The sequence below is a fragment of the Lolium rigidum genome, chromosome 2 (genome assembly GCF_022539505.1).
Source record: "Lolium rigidum isolate FL_2022 chromosome 2, APGP_CSIRO_Lrig_0.1, whole genome shotgun sequence".
NCBI lineage: Eukaryota > Viridiplantae > Streptophyta > Magnoliopsida > Poales > Poaceae > Lolium > Lolium rigidum.
The window spans coordinates 219,217,722-219,232,004 of NC_061509.1; the positions used below are offsets into that span (position 1 = coordinate 219,217,722).

The window sequence follows — 14,283 nt, forward strand, 5'->3', positions numbered from 1 at the left end:
ATATTTCGGTTGGTCGTACGTCATACAACGCGTTTGGTGAAGGAGATTGGGACAATCTGAAACATCCGATACATATCTTACGGTACAAGGTCATTCCGATATTAGCTCAGCTAATTACGTTTCTCTGCCACCGCCAAGTGGAGAATACCGCTTCAGAATGAAGGTCCGGGATGATAATTTTGTCGGCCACGAAATCTTCATGTTTCTCTCCGCCTCCCCAGATTGAATCCTTTTTACCGTGCTTTCGACCTCTAGGATGCGCGAGCCGAATCGGCTGCATCTAGCCGAAGTCGCGCCGCCACCTCCAATCGCCACCGATGCAGCGCCGCCTGCCTTTTCAGATTTCTCGTATTCTCTCCCGAGATATTCGCTGCGGTCCTCACCTCTATTTCCTATTGTCCACATGGATCGGCAACTCGCCGGATCGAGATTGGGAGTTTTTCCATTCCCCATTCATGTCCGCCGAAATTGATCCCGTCACCCACTCGCCGGCGCTATAGACCACTTCCACCGCTGGGACTTTCTTGCGGTCATGTCCCTGGTCTCCATCTTCATGGCCCTTAGCCGTCCTCCTCATCTCATTCCTAGCGCCACCCTGCTGAACTCGGTCTGAGCCTCCCTCCGTCACCACCGCTACACTGGGCTCCTCAAGACCTACAGAGCCCTGGAGATGTGCCTGCGCTCCCCTATGCTCGACCCTCGGCAGGAGCCTCCCTCAACCGTGGCGACTCCCTCAACAGTCTCATGGAGATCCGCGCGGACTGGCGGCCACCGACCGTAGCACCTCCTCTCGGCCGGACGACCTAGAACACCCCGCTACCAAGATCTTCCTGCAGGCTCGCCATCACCATCTCTTTCATCTCATGGTACGATGCGGGAGATCGAAGTGCGGTTCCTCATTTCATCATGCGCCCTCTCTCCTGCGTCCTGTTGTATCTCACACCATCTGTCTTTTGTTTGTTAGATCCGTTCCTGTCGTCTCATCTCCAACAAAGTTGTCGTACGTGTGTAAATGACTGTGATTTGACCTCCACAATTTTTTTACTCAGCCTGAGCTTCATATTGGACCTCCAGCACCGCCGATGCTGCCCCAAAGAGCCCCTGAATTACTTTCTCCTCGTCACCCCGAGCACATCTAAGGTAATTTTGTCTTGCATCGCCTCATCTACCTCTCTCATGTCTTTTTCTACTAATTGTGTTGCTTGTAAATTGTTTGACCATGTAGTAGAGAGTAGTCCTGGAAAGAGGATACTGCGCTTATTAGCTAAGATATACATACTACATAATCGTTCCTATCTTGCAACTGGACCACTGGTGTGCCTTTCTTAGTTTGGTCTGTAAGGCAAATTGAGGTAATGAGCATGTTCACATATTGTGTAAAATATAAGTACTCCTGGAGACTTACATGGCTAAAATTAAAGGCTGTACTAACAGAGAAGATTTAGGAAATGGCTGTTACATGCCTTTCTACATTTATTTCACTATATTCCAATTCTTCCTCCAATCGCTGGTGGGGAGATGCTACTTATAGTCGGGCGGTTAGGAGGACGCACTCATGTAACAGCCATTTCCTAAATCTTCTCTGTTATTTACTTGCTGACTATTGTATCACACCGTGTTTTCAGATGTTGAGTTATTGTAATATTGCAGGTTTTCCTCTATGGCATCACACGGGTCCATTTTATGGTATTGGCACAGGCAGAAGTGGACCGGCTCTAGGTGGTGGTGATCTGCGGGGAGGATGCAGGGCAGGGGTGCGCGGCGCCAGACCTAACGATCTTGGTGTCGCTACAGGTGCAGCAGTTCTTCCATGTCAGTTGAACACAAAGACTTCTCTTTGTTAAGTTTGTTAAAAGGGCAAAGCATCAGGTATATCACCATTAGCAAGATCGATATGTATACTCCATTTAGGAACATGAAGCTGTCCATCAATGGATGGTTGGATTCACTTGCCTCAAGAAGAACGACAGGCACAACAGGGTATATATACCATATGTGCTGCTTTGATTTATTATTAAAAAAAATACATCTTGGTTCTGTGATATACTTAGCTAGACCAGTTCAGTCTTATTTTGACTGGATGAATGACACTGGAAGAAGTAGATTAGAACCAGTCATACGTAGCCTTTTTCAAAATCTGGTAATTTAGCCATATTTACTTTGAATGAAGGTTTTATGCAGTAAATAGTCCACAACATATGTAATGTTTTACTACATGAATTCACCCTATTCAGTTCTCACATATACAGACGTATGTGCACCAAAAGATATAGGAAGAGTTCGTAATAGTAATTTTTGTAATTTCGTCTTGGAAACCATACATGTATGATATGTGTTAACTTTTTCATTAATTTTTTCTTTATAATGATATGTTGTGCTTCTCCACAGAATATAGTGAAATGATTTTACTGACACCTATGTATTTGCATGCATTGTGCAATATGGAAGAGAAACTTGTTTCCTCTCCTTTACCCGTAAAGTTCAGGCTGGATTTATGTGAACTAGAAGCTAGGGGTTTAACGGCTTGGTGTCATCGAGAAATATTTACAACTGTATAGTTAGATTTTAACAATTTTATCAGTGCCCAGACTTCTTGACTGGGTATAGATCATGTGACATAATACCTTGTCGCATCTGAAGATTGGACATAAGGCAAAGTGAGGATGGAGCACAAGAGGTGCCTGGTTTGGTTGAAACTCTAATTTATACAACATATGGTATGTGGGAGAAACTGAAAGCTGGCGGTCGATCAGTACCTCAACACCAAGCTCGAGATTCTTGGTGGAGTGGTTACAGGTTTTATCTTGGAAGTAAAAGGCCAACGAGTATGTTTTACTAAGAAATATAATTACAAGTTATACAAGTATAGTCACTTAGAGGAAGTAAACATAAGGATAAAATTGTCCCGAGAGGGCTACGAAATTCATGTATCGTAGATTATGAATGTCTTGATCAATATATGTAGGTATAAATTTATTGGGCCTTCGACTATTTATGTAGAAATAAGCTGGATACAAGAATAAGAGAAAATAATCATGAAAAGAACAACCAAAAATTAGATATTAAAGTTCCCAAAATTAAGTTGTCTCATTTCCTACGAAATATTCAAAATCAAAACAAAATAAATTATAGAAATTCGGGGAAACCATAATTGGGATTTACCTAAATCAAATTTGTTGTTTTCAATTTTCCTCAATTTTTGAAATTTGTAGGTTTATACAGTAGAGGGACAATTAAAACATTTTGCATATAGTTACTCGTACAAATTGCTACTTCACGTGGGAACAAGCATCAACTAAACAACCAAGTTATGTGAAATAGTTAGTCAAACATCATGTCACGCTCTTGAGTAACCAAAACACTATACTCCTTCTCAACGGCATTGAGAGTTTCACCTGCATCATTTTTACATGTGTAACAAAAATAAATTGCAAGGAGCCGTGGCAACGCACGGGCATTCAACTAGTAATTTATAGGACAGGAGTCCCGCCCCAGATCCGACTAGGACAGGGTTTCCTTCTCTGGGCTCTGGCGGCGGGGATTCGCGCCCCTCTTTCGCGTATCTTCTCTCGCATACAGAATCATTCCTGTGGAAGTAGCCAAATGTCTGAATCCTGTTTGTTATTGAGTGTTTATTCCCCACTTTCAGTTATATAGAGTAGATTCCTAGGTATTCAAAAAAAAAGTTACCCTATCTCCAACGCCGGTCACCCATCCCGGCCTCGCGCATCCAGATGGGTCGATTTGGACAAAAGTGTCGCCCAACACGGCGAAACGGACCGCCGCGGCGTCCTACACGACCCAAAACCGGTCCAAATCTGGACCTGTTTTGCGTGGCCGCAGACGGAGTAAGGACGCGCGGCCTGTCCTCCCGCGTCCGTCCGTTGGTCTTCGAGCGGCCACCTGTCGGTGTCCGACCGACCCTTGCGGGTCCTATTAAATGGGATCGAGGAGACTTCTCGTCCCCACGCTGTCACTATCCACACTCCACTCCCACGGGCACTCCGCCGCCATGGCCCCCCAAGAAGGTGTAGCGTGGCCGCAACTACCACGAGGCGGGGTCAAGCCACCAGGTCGCGCTGGCGGTGGCGACACCTGCGGCATTCAACATGTCACCATCGCCAGCGGAGCCTGAACCGCGTGACCGCATCTACGTCACCGTGCGGGTCTGGGAGGGGCGGTGCTCCCATGTCGTGGGGCGACGTCCACCTCCCCCACGGCTAGCACCTGAGCCCCGATCTTGTGCCGGTGCCTCCCGTCCCCGCCTCTAGCCGTGCCTGCCGCGCCGAGATCCAGTGCCGCCACACCCACCTTTCGTTGGACCTCCTCGAGGATCCGGTGTAGGCGGAGTGCTCCTCGCACTGGGACCTCTGGTTCACGACGTAGCATGACGCGCGACGCCACACCTACTTCGCCTCGCGCGCCCCACCGCTCGATCCACCATCATCGGCCGGGAGCGTTCCTCGAGATGGCGCGCGAGCAGGAGGAGGCCACCCGTGGGAGGAGGAGGAGTGCCATGCCTGGTTCCTCTGCGAGGCGAAGTAGTAGAGGACGCCGCGGCCCATCGACAGAAGGAAGCGGCGAGGCTGGCGCATTTGCAAAGGCCGACACCCCTCCGCATCCGCACTCGGGCTGGGAGGAGGCCATTTGGTCACCGTGGTCGGAATCTGAGGTGCACCCCGCTGTCTCAAGCCACCAGAGCGTCGCACCGGTTGACGGTGCCATCATCATCGAGAGCGATGACGACGACGACTACTTCCAGTAGATGACGCACCTGTGGCCACCTCCATGACCCCAAACCCTAGGTTCAATTTTTTTAGTAATTAAAGCCCACAATAGGGCTTTCTTTTCTTAATCTGCCATCCATAATAGGGCATATGTTTAATTAAGTACTCTTAATTGTGTTTTCTACATTTTTGTTCCCTTTTTCTTTTGCTGTTTGCGATGCATGGCTACATCGCTGCAACTCAAATGGCCTGCCGGATCCGCTCTCCGCTCATCCGCGCGGCCAATCATCCAATCAAAATACTACCTTCATCTCAAGGTTTAATGCTTATATTTTTTTTGAAAAGTCAAGCGATGTAGAGTTTGACCAAACTTTTAGAAGAATGTATGAACAAATATGATATTTTGTAGATACCATATAAAAATATATTTCATTATAACTACTATATTAAAGGGTAACTGACTCGATTTTTCTCATAATTTTGGGGCCTGCTCGGAATTAACATGCGATTCTCTTGTGTGTAGTTTTGGGGGCTCTTTAGCGTTTTGATATTTCTCTGAACCGTAGCAGTGATCTGACTGGCCTCACCGCTTTGACTATTTCCTCTCCTCGCCAGGACCTATCTAGAAATTTCGTTCCCCTTTCTCTCTCCGGATCCCTCCCCACGTACAATTGTCTCTCCCATCAGAAACAACAATGTAGCCACACCACGGGCCGGAGATTTGTGGTGGTAGGAAGCGAGAAAGCAGGTGGTGACCACGGTGAGCGGTTGCCGGTGGAAAGAGAGGAGGTCGTAGGTGACCGGCGGCCGGTGGCGGGAGGAGATGCAAGAGCCGGACTCGATGATGATGGGGATTGATGGCTTTGACGCCAAACAGCAGTAGCCGGTGAGGCCCAATCCTCCTCATCCTTACCCCCTTTCTCAATAGCACCCACACAAGCGACATCGCCATCCTCCTCTTCCATCTCGGGCACGGCGGCACGACGGTACAGGACACCGAACAAAACCGATGGGAGCAGCTTGCGCAGGCGGACGAGGGAACCCGAGAGCGATGACGGAGGCGGACCATGACGGAGACGGGCCTGGCGTTCGTCGTTCAGCCGGGGTCTGACGGCAAGCGGCGGCACGACGACCACCGGATCTCGAGAGAGAGCTGACGGTGCCGCCTTCACATCCACCAGTAGCCGTGGTTGGGTGTATGCTCCTCTTTCCCCGCTACTCATCTCATCCCCTTCCCTCCTCAGTTTTTTCTCGGTTATTCTCACTTCTTCCCCGTGAAAAGAACCATTCTCGCACAGAGCAGCTACTAGCCTACTACCGTCTCCCTGAACATAGCCAGACAGGTGAGATGTGCAAGGTTCGCCATGGTTAACATCAGTTAGCTAATAATATAGTATTTTGATTTCTTTCTAATGTGATTGATAACAAATTCTCCCCTTCCTGAAGTAACGCTTTCACTTCTTTGATCAGCGTTGCATAGCATGATCTGTTGGATTCTGACTTCGGATCATTTTTTCTGCATTACCATCCGATACAACGTACGTCGGTGACTCTATTTCCAGTCCTCCGCTTCCGCACGCTGAAGTCTGAAGTGCCGCCGACGAGCTACAAGGTCTTTTCTGGATGTAACATCAGAGCGTGTGACCTCTAAATCTTTCTAATAATGTTTGCACTGATTGATTAAACCAAGATGAATCAATTCCCTTTCTAAGTTATTCTGTACATCACTTTCCTTTTCAACATACCAATTAATGTATATATATGTATTTCAAGTTATTGTCGTTTTTGGAGATTCTGTATTTTAGGTGTTGTCTTGGCGGTGGATGTATTGTTGTTGTTAGGCCCGAGATACTGTAGCGGGACTTTTGTTTCTTAGTTTTCTTTTCTTTTTTTTGGCTGTGTGCATCCGTAGTGCCATTAGGGTGTTACGTTGTTGCAGAGGCTTGGTGTAATTGGTATCGTTTTGATATTAATATATTCCCTTTATCGAAAATATATATGTATTTCAAGTGTGCAGCTGATAATTTTGTACACACATGTATTTTAAGTGTGCAACAGATAATTTGTGTTCTTTAGTTCGATAATTTGTACTAATTTGTATTCATGTATGAGTCGCGGGGAAAAGCAGGTTCTACCACAATTGTTGTTTTCTCCATTGTTTGCTAATTCAATCTTCATCTTCTCTTCTTAACTGATAATTTGTACTAATTTGTATTCATGTATGAGTCGCGGGGAAAAGCAGGTTCTACCACAATTGTCGTTTTCTCCATTGTTTGCTAATTTAATCTTCATCTTTTCTTCTTAACTGAAAACATTCTTTCAAAATCTTATTGAGACAGTAGAAAGGTCGAGCATCATATGCATCAAATCTGTGGTGACAAGAAATGTAGAATGGATACTAATTATCTTTCACCCTTTGACTACACCCTTATGTACATTGTGCTTACTTATCATGTTCTATATTATTTTTTGAAAGAGCATGGCTGACAGATGCTTTACATGCAGATACTTGAATGCAGAACCGTGGTTGAGACCACTTGCCAACCAAGTGATCAGGCACAATCATTCTCAAAATTAACAGGATGTACAACAGCTGCACAATCATTCTCAAAACTAATTGGTCTGTGACACCAGGAGCAGCAAAGTGGATGCCTTCTTTCGGAGCACGAAGTTCAGCTTTATTAGCGTCCATGCAATTGGCAAAGGTGCGGGCAACCAATAAGATAACGCCGCAATCTGAATTTGTAGCCACTGCACCGACGCTGGCGAGGCTGGCTTCCAGAGTTGCTGCAGACAAGTAAGATGAGTAAGGTCTCTGATACGTACTGGACATAGATTGTAAGTATGCTTACCATGATAGTGTGCTTCTATGACCCTTGATAGTTATAGGAAACTGTAAAGCTGTCGCCTTAAATTCCAGACTATCTTTTAGGTACGTTCCGATAGTTCATGTAACAAAGATAACCCACGATTTGATCATACATCTGAATCACAACTACATGAGCTATGAATGTGGAGCCAAAATTATTAACTTATGAAGATAAATAAAAATCATTTTGAAAATTTCTGCGGAAGTGACCTACCCTACTATACAACTGCAACTGGTCGTGGGCAAGTTATATGAACATATTAATTATTTAAGAACAAATCTTATTTCAGAGAAACACGCCTATTGTTAGGCATAATTAATTCATCAAGATTAGACTATCTGTGTGTTTTATTATATTATGTAGTTGTACCAGTGCATGTTTAATGCTGTAGACAACATGTGTATGCAAAGCTCGAATAGATAAATATTTATGTTGTCCTTGCTAGATGAACTGAACGTAATTTTCTTGCTCCATTTCTTTTACCCTAAATATTTCTAGCCATGAATGATTTCTAAAAATCAGACGATTCATTAAATTAATAATTCATTCTTATCGATATGAAAAGGCGTTCACCATTCATTGGTGATTTTCAGTTGTAGATTTTTTCATCTACATCTCAGCTCGGCCTTAGTCGCATGAACAAAAGCATTGTTATTAATTTTTTCTTCTTACTAAACACAGCCTGGGATCTCCTCAAACGGATTGATCAGTAGAATATAAAGGCACAAGTTCTGGAACTAATTCTTCATACCAGTAATGCAGAAATATCTGCTCATAAATAATTCCTAGGAAGAGCTACAGAAATAGCTATGTGAGAAAGCTATGGGTATTTATTGCTCCCTATCAATCTATTATACATTATAAAAATATTTTCATATTAAATAACCTGAGTACATGCCCTCACTGGAACTTAACTGGGATGTAGTACTGCAAATATGAACTAACTTTTTCATGATTTAGAGTATTATTTATAAATAAATATACTACGATTGCTTTACCACTACAATGTCCTGCAGGTGATCTCTTGATTATTCTGCTAAATCTCTCAGGAGTCAGGAGTATGTGTACACATTATTGAATGTGTTCACTACTATGAAACCATGTAGCTAAATCAGGTACATCTCTTTGCATCTATCAAAAACTTTGGAGTTCCTATTGGCTCCAGTGAATATATGCATCCTAAACTGAATACTTGCTCAACTGAGATAACACGCGCATTTACAAATCTGAATTCTAACTGGTATGACACAACAGGTATTTTTCAAAATGGCGAACATCGAAATGCACACAACTTCATGTTAAATGTAGATACTGCAACAATTCAGCCAAGTATGCAGAGTCTAATTTATTTGATTGCTTGAGGAATTAAGGTAACCCATTTATGTATCATGGTTTGCTCCTTTCTTTTTTGTCTTAGATAATCAACTTAGGGAATTCGAGATAGTGAATAGATTTCCGTACTATTAAATTAAGAACTACATTTTTTTTTCAATTTCGTTACAGATACACAATTTTTTTTTTGTTTATTGCACGTTGCTTCTATGGATGTCAATTGCTAGCTACATCAAATGTATTGGCTAATCAGAAAAGTTTGCGGGTATTGGCTAAGAAAATTTAAAGCTTTATCGGTGAGTGGAGATGTGGATGTCTCTCTGTAAAAACATCTTCCTCTTTAAACCGTCACTTGGTGATTGGAAACAAAAACTCAAATATGTCGAGCTGCATAAATATTGTTCTTCTATAGCTACGGTAGGTTCAATACTTCTGTCGGATCATGATCAGTTTATCTGAGCTGCGGTGCATACATTTTTGTGTATACACATTTTTAGCTATGCTTGCTTAAGATTCAAGGGGTTTTTATTGACACATCTCTTACTTGCATGCCTACTATGTTGCTTTTCAGATGGTACAAGTGTGAGATTGAACTGAGCTTTTGCCGTTCACAAAGACTCTAATGTGCTTCCATACAAATACATAGAGATAATGATGCAACATCATTTTTTCCTGGTGTTTGAGATTCGTGTTGCATGTCCAACTCGTATCATTCAAGGCTGAAATGTAATGTACTAATCAAGAACTATTACTTCTATACTGTATGGTTCATTTTTCTAACTAAAGTAGTTACACACAATGATATCTTGCAGCTGACTCCAACATACGGTGAAACAATTTCAGGACACCCTGATCAAAAGGCTTTGTCACCATCATTGTTTAAATGGCTAACGACTGAGTACTTTCTCAGCCAAGGGAACATCTATTATGCAAATGAATATTAGGTTTACTGGATCAAGATGATGTAACTTCATGTAAGAGAAGTTTTTTTTCTTCCTATCACTTCTAAAAGATTGTCGGTCCATGTTTTTTTTTGAATAAGAAGTTCTGTAGTTGTTTGCTCAAATATGTAGTGAGCTTACTCTTATGTGACATCACATCGTCAGTTAAAGTCCATATGTCCATTCTTATTTTTCCTTGATATTTTGTTTGAATGATATTAGTAATAAATTCAAATTGCATGCTACAAATACTGCCGCACTATCGTATGTAATAGACCTCTGAGTAGCTGCAAGACTGTACCGTTCTGCTAATCTACCATTTGATCGCATAATGCGGCCCCTATTGCAAATCGTATTATATGTATGCCCATGGGAATATCATCGCACCTTTTGAGTAATAAAACACCTTTTTTAAAAAATAGAAATATCATCGCCGAGAGTGCATTGCAATTCTGTTGCGTTGAAATTTGTTCAATACATATTGAATTTTCTCAATGCTACAAACTGGGAACACTCTAAAAGATCCTGCTGGAAGCACAAGTTGGAAAAAAAAATCCTGCTAAGCACATCGCAACCATTGTTGTTAGGTTGTCATCTACCACCGTTGTTGGGCTTCTCCATAGCCGTCGCTGGGCTATTGACGTGTCTTCCTCACTTGTTGCTGCCGACGCAGTGGTCGAGCAAGAAATTCGTATTGGCTATGCAAGTCACATGTTATACTTAGACCTACAAATCAACAAATTAACTAATTAAGCACTGTCCTCTAATCACAATTGGGGGAAATAACACAAGGATAATATGAGGAAAACAAGGTTGAACCCAACCTATGGAAGAAAGAAAAAAAGAAAAATAAGACTACAACACTCGGAATGCACTCACAGTCTAGAACTCTGAATTTTGCACGCATCATTTTGCAGTTGATTGGTTTACGCAGTGTGTTCTTTCGATGGTTCATTAATAATTTTATTATTCTGTGATCCACCGGTTACTAAGACACTCCACCACCATCCACATCCAAGTAGAAATCAAAATGCAGCTGCCATATAAAAATAAAACGAGACAACAACTGAGTCTTAGAAAAATCAGAACACATCAATTCTAAAAGGACAAACTAATCAACTCGACCCAAAAAATATTTACCACGGTAAAATTACCATCAAACAGCTACGATATAGCGCGGCGTGCCGCCGCGCCGTTCATTGCTAGTCTATCTAATAATATGATGAAATGACAAAAAACCACGACAATTGGGGCAGCGGTGTCACATGACCACAGACTGGAGGCTAAACGACACATAACCACCAATTCAAGGGCGGGTGCTCAACAAAAATGCGTCACCCCGTTGGGGAGATGCCCTAACAGTTCTACCACCAAATTGCTTGTCCTTACGGGCATTTTTGAAACTTTTCCTCAATCCAGGGGCTCCGAGTGAAATTTTTCCAAATGATGCATGCTCTCTATCGACCTTGTGAATGACAAAGTGTTATTCTTGTCAGTGTAAAAAAAAGTGTTATTCTTGTCAGCCTCTTCAGATGTACTCCCTCTCTTCACGAATAAATAATATAAGATGTTTTAGCTTTGAGTGAATCCATCTATTTTGGTATATATCTAGTCTATTTTTAATATGTTGATAGATTTACTCATTATGAAGTGTATCTAGCTTCCTTTAAAATGTTTAAAACATCTTATATTTATGAAACAGAGGGAGTAAACTTGAGTATTTCCCTATTGACTTATCTTGGTCTCACACTTGGCCTCTCTAGACCTCGCATCTGAGATTTTGGCCCCCCTTACGTCCACATCAGTAATAGAATTACATCCACTGCCTATTTCCTCCCCCGAAATGGCACAACGGCGGTGACCAAGGACATTCTTAGGGCCCTCCCCACTTTCTACCTCTACACCCTTAAACTTGTAAATGCAATCATCGAAGTTGTCGATAAATCGAGAAGAACCTGCTTATGGTGAAAATCTAGCAACTAACAAAACCCAATCGGTGGCGGCTTGGGACCTTGTATGTAGGCCAAAATCAAAGGGAGGATTGGGCATAGTCAACCTTTTGACCCCAAATGAAGCTCTTCCCCTCAATTTTTGTGTAAGTTGTTTAACAAAGACAACATCTCTCTCTGGGTGCAACTCATTTGGAGGTCCTATAAAGATTCATCACCTCAAGACTCTAATATCTCTAGCCTTCTAGTGGAAAGACATTGCTAAGCTTTGTTCTAAATTTAAGAGGAACATCTCTTGTTTGGTCTCTAGCAGCAAGACGACCCTCTTTTGGAGTGACAATTGGTCTCGAGATCTTCTATGGAGAAAAAGCCACAATTCCACTCTGTTGCCATTAACAAGTTAGCCTTGGTGAAGGGCATATTGGATTTGTCGAACCTAATTGATGCTTCTCATATCCCGTTGTCGGCCCAAGTTTTTGATGAGTTTCATGAATTAAATCCTTTCGTCAATCAATCAAGATCATCACACAAATAGGGATGAGCATGGCATATGGTCCTACATTTGGGGACCCAACTTCTGTGCTAGCTTACAAGCTGAATTTTGAATACATCCAGGCTCATGTTACCTCCAAGTGGATCTGAAATCCAAATGCACCCCAAAATTTTGAATACATTCAAGCCTTGCCGGATTTGGGCCGATGCCAAATAGGCATCGGATCCAACCTCGTCGATGGTTTCCATGATTGATCGAGATCATACAGTGGTCGTCTCTACCGTGGCATTCTCATCCAACGTCGAAGCGCCACCATTTTGGTGCCCAACTCCTACGAGCAAACGGCATCCACAGATGCATACCAACCAACACCTCGTCATCCACACACCCGAAGCGACGCTACTACCCATGTGAAGATGATGACCAAATGCCGGTGGTCTATTGGGTATGAAGGCATGCACCCCCTTTGGGTGCGATGTCCTCAACGAGAGCGGAGGCAATGACAAAGGGATAGGTCGTAGAAGCCGACCGACTGTAGGACTAGGGCGAGGCATTTGCTACGTTCGACTATGAAGGCATGACCGATGATGAAGGGTATAACTAAATTCAGCGATATAAGCGGAATGCAGCCTAAATCTATCATTTCTAGTAACCATTGGAAATACCAAAATAAACTATACATGGGATTTCAGGATCACACATAACAACTTAATTGAACTGCTTCTTAATTTTGCTATGTTTACCTTACAATCCGCGTGGTTCCTCGAAAATTTCGCATCATTGCAAACATAGGTTGATCCAACCGTCCCTAAGCTTGGGAGCGCGCCGAGGCTTCGGCGGTGCAGCCTATTTTGATAAAAAAAAATCGGAGAACTCGGAGAACTCTGTGGGCTACTGTTGTGGGTATACTTCATGGGTGTACCATCGACAGTGCCTAGATCCAGCAAGCCCGGGTGACCCACAGATGGTGATGAGGCATGTGGCCCATCGGGCGGCCCAGTTGCATTTGATCTTGACGGAAGATGTCCGGCCCAGGAGCAGGGAGCCGGATCCGACCGACCTTTGGAGGAACCCGGATCCATGAAGGCCCAGTAGGGACCCGGATCCGGTACGACATAGATGGAAGGCTGGATCCTTGACGTACACGGCAAGACATTGTACCGTAGTTAGGCAGATCTGTAATCCGGCTAGGACTCTCCATGTAAACCCTAGATCCGTGCGTCTTTATATGCCGGATCCTGGGAGCCCTAGAGGGATAACCACAACTCATTGTAACAACGCGAAAGCGCCCAGATAATTCCATACAAGTGATGTCTACGCCCCCTCCTTTTCCTGTAGACAGTGTTGGGCCTCCAAGAGCAGAGGTTTGTAGAACAGCAGCAAGTTTCCCTTAAGTGGATCACCCAAGGTTTATCGAACTCAGGGAGGAAGAGGTCAAAGATATCCCTCTCATGCAACCCTGCAACCACAAAGCAAGAAGTCTCTTGTGTCCCCAACACACCTAATAGGTATACTAGTTCGGCGAAGAGATAGTGAAATACAGGTGGTATGAATAAGTATGAGCAGTAACAACGGTGCCAGAAAATAGCTTGCTGGCGTGTAGTTGATGGTGGTAGTATTGCAGCAGTAGTAACGCAGTAAAACAGTAAACAAGCAGCGATAGCGATATTTAGGAACAAGGCCTAGGGATTAGACTTTCACTAGTGGACACTCTCAACATTGATCACATAACGGAATAGATAAATGCATACTCTACACTCTTGTTGGATGATGAACACATTGCGTAGGATTACACGAACCCTCAATGCCGGAGTTAACAAGCTCCACAATTCAATGTTCATATTTAAATAACCTTAGAGTGCATGAAAGATCAATTCGACTAAACCAAGTACTAACATAGCATGCACACTCGTCACCTTCATGCTATGTAGGAGGAATAATACACATCAATACTATCATAGCAATAGTTAA

The 14,283-nt window shown here is 43.3% G+C and overlaps 1 long non-coding RNA gene across 10 annotated transcripts; it reads left to right on the forward strand.

The window, feature by feature from the left end:
* Nucleotides 1-5,344: 5,344 nt before the first annotated feature.
* On the forward strand, nt 5,345-10,129 carry LOC124692979. 10 transcript variants are annotated; one of them, XR_006999817.1, is made up of 5 exons: nt 5,345-6,339; nt 7,233-8,712; nt 8,852-9,346; nt 9,501-9,655; nt 9,742-10,129. It is a non-coding gene; the product is annotated as an uncharacterized LOC124692979 (long non-coding RNA). The 10 variants fall into 10 exon arrangements; XR_006999813.1 differs by having other exon boundaries at nt 8,852-8,967; XR_006999818.1 differs by having other exon boundaries at nt 7,233-7,565; nt 8,614-8,712; nt 8,852-9,655.
* The last annotated feature ends 4,154 nt before the right edge of the window (nt 10,130-14,283 follow it).